This window comes from Coturnix japonica, chromosome 26 (genome assembly GCF_054131305.1).
Source record: "Coturnix japonica strain WE chromosome 26, WE-NBRP24, whole genome shotgun sequence".
Lineage (NCBI taxonomy): Eukaryota > Metazoa > Chordata > Aves > Galliformes > Phasianidae > Coturnix > Coturnix japonica.
This window is the reverse complement of record NC_140688.1, coordinates 6,203,897-6,209,896: the sequence shown is the minus strand read 5'-3', so window position 1 is coordinate 6,209,896 and position 6,000 is coordinate 6,203,897.

Here is a 6,000-nt window from a genome sequence, read left to right as displayed (position 1 = left end):
GCTGCATCCGCAGGGCTTTCTCCTGCTTGATTTCTTCCAAGCTTTTAATATGCATTTCTTCCAATCGCTTGATTTTACGCGGTGGCTCTTCCAGTTTCACGTTACCAGGCTCAGGTGGAGGGAAAATTCTCTTCTTCTTGCGCTTATCCTTAGATCTCTTCTCAGTAAGAACCTCTTCTCCTTTTTGCTTCTCTTCTTCCAGTCGTCTCTTCTTCCAGATCTCCCCTGCTGGCTTGGCACCCTTCTCTGTCATCATCAAGAAAGGAGAAGCATAAGGATTACAAGAAATTCCAACGAGAGCTCAAGTTTCCAGATTTGTCATAATATTACAGAATATACGTGTTCCCAACAACAACGCTCCTGAGAAAGAATAAGCAGAAAGCCTAGAGAATCTGTGCAGCAAACACCGATGACCATTTACCTCTCCTTGGTGCTCTGTCAACCTCGATCTTCGTCCCCAGCCTTTCTACGAGGCTGCGCTTCAGCGGAAGGCCACTGACATCAGCTACAGAGAGAAAACAACAACATTCCTAAGATAATTCCTTTGGAGAAAGATTTTTACAAGTCAACCACAAACTTTGGTTTCTCCAAGTGTATGTTCTCAAATTCACCTTTCAGCTGCTACACTTGTGTGCCACTTGGAGTCATCACAGACCCACGACACACTTTCCTCCCTCCTGCTTCAGCAGTGCCCTCCCATTTACGTGGAGGCAGCCAAACAGCAGCTCACAAGCAGCCCTTACCTACAGAGGATTTCCGTTTTCCAGGTTTATCAGCAGTATTCGGTTGACTCACAGGCAACTCCCCTAAAACAAAGAAAAACAAAGTGCTTATTTGACAGAAACCAACAGAATTACTGTCTTGTGAGCCCATTTCCCACCCAAAACAAATACAACCAAAAGACACCACTTTGACAGCCCTGACACAAAATAATATTGCAACTGTAATGCACTCAGGGTAAGTCCCAATTGTAATTTATCCATTCCACTTAGGAGCCACCAAATGGAAGCAAAGGTACTCATCATTACCCTGCTTTGAAGGCAGCATCACAGTGCTGACCAGTGTCCGCACATTCTCCTTCTTAGGCACACGAACAATCTGAGATTTGAGCCGATGAGCAGGAGCTCCTGAAGGTCCTTCTGATCCAAGTGTTTTTATTCCAGCATTCAAACTGTCATCTGGGAACACAGAGCAGTAAATGAGACTGAGGGACAGAGGCACACGCTGAGGACCACAGCTCTGCAAACTGCCTCCTGCTCAGAAGCATGCAGAACAAACCCTGTCAGCTCTCCCCACAGCTAAGAGCACCATGGACCTGATGTCTGTCTGCTGCCCTCCTTTCATCCTTCTGGATATTAAAAGTAGGCTTTATCCCTTACTTTATCCCATCCATATGACATTAGATTCCTCTATCAGCAAATGTGGCTTTCACCACTGGTTGAAAAGATGCACATACAGGCACTTAAACTCCATGCTGTGGCCTCGTCTTGCTCTAATGATGTAAACAAAGGAGTTTACCTTCCTAATCTGAAAGGCACATGAAGTTACAAGGTAGGAACAAGATCATGGAAATAGCTGATTCCATTCAGCAACCCTATGTTCTGTTGTGTTTGTACAATGAATTGCTTTGGAGTTAATTGGCAAGTGCTTCTGATTAATCCTGGAATACCTTGTTTTGTATCAGCATCAGATTTTGTAGTGGAAATTATCTGCAATCCAAGATGGTTTTCTTCAGCTGGTTGCTGGACAGGTGTTTTTGTTTCTTCTCCCTCCTTAGAAAGCTGGTCTGTACAAGCAAAGAAAAAATCAGTCTCTTCAGTTATGCGGTAGGAATTCAATCAGATTATCCACTGCACAAAGATGGCAGGCAAGGCTGGAAACCCACACAGATAAATGCTGAGTCTCCACTTGCCCATCCAAATGGCTTCTCTGTGAACAAAGAAATCCCCCCCTACACAACATTCATCTCCCTGACACCCAGAAAAAGCTTAAATGCAGGAGAACAACCTGCAAGGCAAAGGCCACAGGAGCAGAGAGAAGCTGAGCATGCAAGATAAAACTGAGGTATCAGAAGCGCACAAAGTTCAGCTCTGAACCTATCTATCAGCTCACAAGTGAACGTTACCTGGCGTTCTTTATGACACTATACCCACCTGTGAGTAATAGAGTTAATCTTTCGTACCTAAAAAAGACAAACTCACTTTGGCTTGGTGGAAAGAAAACCCCATTGAGGTAACGTCCCTTGGTGTGATGGAAGGCACAGTTGGATTTCTGGCAGCCTCCTGGCTGGTTCTCCCAGTAGCAGGAAATCATGCTGCGTTTTTTCTGAAGACAGAAAGGAAGAAGAGCTGATGGTAACGTGGACCTAAGATCTGCAAAGGGAGACTGAGCTCCAGATGGTGCCAGTGAGCAGACTGCCACAAAGCAGCACTCAAACACCACTCTGAAGAGTGCGCAGGCTGGGAGCACCAGGCTCACTGAGCTTTCCTAGCATTCTGTGGGTGAGGACACCAGTTTAGAAGGGGTTAAACTAACACACCTTGCAGAATGCTTGTCTGATTGATGTGGTTCTTTAGTATCTGTTGATAGAACACTGTTGGTATCAACTACAAGAATATTCTGCTATGATATACCAATGCCATTGAGCTCTCTTCCCTCTGCTTCCTCCCCTATTCTTAACCGTAGGAACCATCATCATTTCAAAGCAAATGAACCTAATCTGCAAAAGCACATTCAGCCCACCTAAAGAAATGAGAAGTGGGTTTGGTGATAAACTCTGAGGAGCCAACACTCACACTGATCTCCATGTGCCTGAACCTGCAGACATTCCTGAAGCAGCGGCCCTCCTTCCACAGCGTGCAGATGGTTTCATTGCCCAAAGCGGCTTCACAGTGCCTGAAGGGACAGTTGTCTTCCTGTAACCCAATGGAAACCAAGAGAGGAAAATGAAATAGTACAGCCTGAGAACTGGCCATGCTTTGAGTTCATTTTTAGCGAGTTGCTCTATTGTACAATGCAATTAGTTATGAAGTTTGCTGAAGACCAGTAATACTTCTACTTATTCTACCCATTCCTCTTAACTTCAGAACTGAAAGAAAGAAAAAATGAAGGAAAAAACCCAAGCAGACCTTTTTACAAGTGGAATAGAAGTAGAAATAGCAATCATTTCCTTTAATTGACATGCTGGATGAGCGCACAGAAGCAGTTCTGGTCTCGGGGATCTCTGTGCAGCTCTTCCTGTGCTTCTCAAAGAGCTGGCTCGTGCTTCCTTGGACTGAAAGTCTTCTACAGTCTTGATCAGTGAAATCTTCTTTTGAAAAGGAACCCTAAGCAAAACACCAAAAAGCAGAAAAGAATGAGGAATGCCCACCCGTCTTCCCAGCTTTGTTCTCTTCATTCAATCAGTCTCTCAGGAGCAGTTGTTTCAAAACATTGCCCTCCTCAACACTGGTCAAACTCTAGTAACATCACCCTGACTCAGCACGGAGCCCCTGGGCTGCACGGCTGCAAGCCCTCCAATGGAGCCCCTCCTTCAACACCACGAGTGACAGCAGTGAGTAACCCCAACACATTTGTCTGACCGCTGCAGGTCTTCAAGCTCAACCACCTGGACAACCTCAGCAAATACAGTGATCTTCAAAGCTTTGCAGTTCACTTCTCCTGTAGGCCGAACCAACACTGAATCCGTGAATTAATTAATTATAACAGGTTAGGAAGAATTTTCCTCCTCACTTTGCCTATGTCAAATTCTGTAAGTTGGAATTTCTGGTCTTCAAGGATTTTTCACCTTTGAAGAATCCACAAAATCCATCCTCCGTCTTTATTACCTGTACAGCAAAAGCATGCCAGTGCGTATCAATACACAAATCCACACACATGTGCCTGTATACTGTAACTCAGCACTGCATGGAGCTGCAGCACGATCTGCTCAGCCACAACAAGGGTTTGGGTTGGTTCATTTTTTTTTTTCTTTTCTGATGTAAAAATCAAATATTTTGATATTTTAGATTTGTTTTGTTGTTGTATTTTTTAAGGTACCAAATGCAGTAAAACCTGCAACCAGGCCAGACAGAAGATCAAATTCAAGTGATTCAGAACTCTTTCATTAAAGTGCTGCACATTTCTGAGCTAAGCATTTCCGATAGTCAATAAAGGTTGGAACCTTTTACTCACACAGACACTAGTGAATTTTCGAGGAATTTTTTTTTTTTTTTTTCCCCAGGGAATTTCCCCAAATCTAAACTAAAGAGAGGAGAAGTGGAGTTCTCAAGTTAGTTGCTGGATTGACTGCATGACAAAGGGAACAAAAACAGCACTTAAGGACAAAGTTTCCTACCCTCCTCCAGTACTGATAGAAATGCTGCCTTTTACCTTTAGTACCTTCACATCAGATTCCTCTCTGGCAGATTCCTATGCTTCTAACAACCTCGGTGCTGCCCTGCACAGACGCCGGGCACCAACTGTCACTGGACTCTGCACCATGGAACACGCACACAGCTCAGCACTTCTGTTTCCTCACAATTGGAAGGGTTCTGGAATCGGGAGCATGAAGCGGACTAGAAATACCTCACATCCCTCTGCTCCTTACGAGCCCTTCCATTTTAAAACAAGATAAGCCCAGACACATCTGTTAGCACAGCAGCCCAAATGCTAACCAGAACACACAGTGTGTAACACCGAAAGTACCAGTTTAATGCCGCGCCACAAACCCTATATAGTGGTGCAGGTGACCACCCCTATCAGATACCCATGACCTCCATGACTCCACTGCTGGTGCATGCAGGCACCACCTGCCCAATACCCAACATCTCCCCCCTCTTTATTATCTGCAGCTCCTGTAAAGGTTCCCCTGCATAGTCCTTGTTACCCCAAAGGTGATTTGCACATTTAAGGCTATTCCGCAAATGAATCAATCATTAAACATATGCGAAAAACAATGAAACTGTCATAATAACATACCAAAGAGATGCAGCTGCAGTGACTACAAACCTGAAAGCACACAACAGCAATCTGCCTAAAAATTGTGAAATGCTGTATGGCAACACTTAGTCAACTTGTAGAGAACGGTGCATTCAAGTTCAAGATAACAGCACAGTACACAATGGAGTTACAACTTCTCCAAGTTCAATGTAACACTATTGTACAGAATCTTCATGGCAATCCAGTTCTGTCCAGTGTGCATTATAATGTCACACTCCATAACCAAATAAGAAGACAAAAACATATTGGCTGTGCAGAATCGTTCTGAATGTCCACCACTGGGGGACTATCCAGGAACAAGGTCTCCCCCGCTCACGAACTATCAGTCCGGCATGAAGGCTGGATTCCCAGTTCGGACCTTCAGGCACATTGGGAGCAACGCTGTCTCATGTGCCGTTACCAGCAGCCGCTGCCCAGTGCTGACGTCAAATCACTGGCTGCACTGGAGACATTAATCAAGGAGTTGTTGACCAAAACTGGTGCTGAGATGTTCGGATCCTCACGGTGCACAGGATGGCTCGTCATTTGGTGCCGGCTTAACCCAACGTGCCGGCAGCCAGCAGGGCCCACTTGGGGTCCCGACACAGACGTGTTTCCTGCCCTTGACAAGGAGTGGCATAGGGTCTGGGAGCCATGGCCCTCCGTCGGGTCTGATCAGGACCTGACCTATTGGTGTCCATTTGGTCAGCTGATGGTCTCCCTTCCAATTCTCTCAGTTAACTTTCTAAGAGTACCAAAGGTGGGTAGCAGCTTCTGCGCCTCTTCGTCCCCTGCAAAAGCTCACAGAACTCCATGCTGGCTTTCTCTAATGCTGACCGACTCACACAGTGAGAAGCTCCGTCAGCCAGACCTCTCCGCATTATCCACATAATAAGCAAATTGAGGTCCTCATCACACACTCTGTGTCATTTCTTGTCAGCATGTCCTGTCCCATCCCTGGCTCTCCAGCAGGACTGTAATGCTGGGGTGAGCAACACTGGGCACTGTCAGTGTGTTTTTCTTGCAAGCATCTTCCAGGGA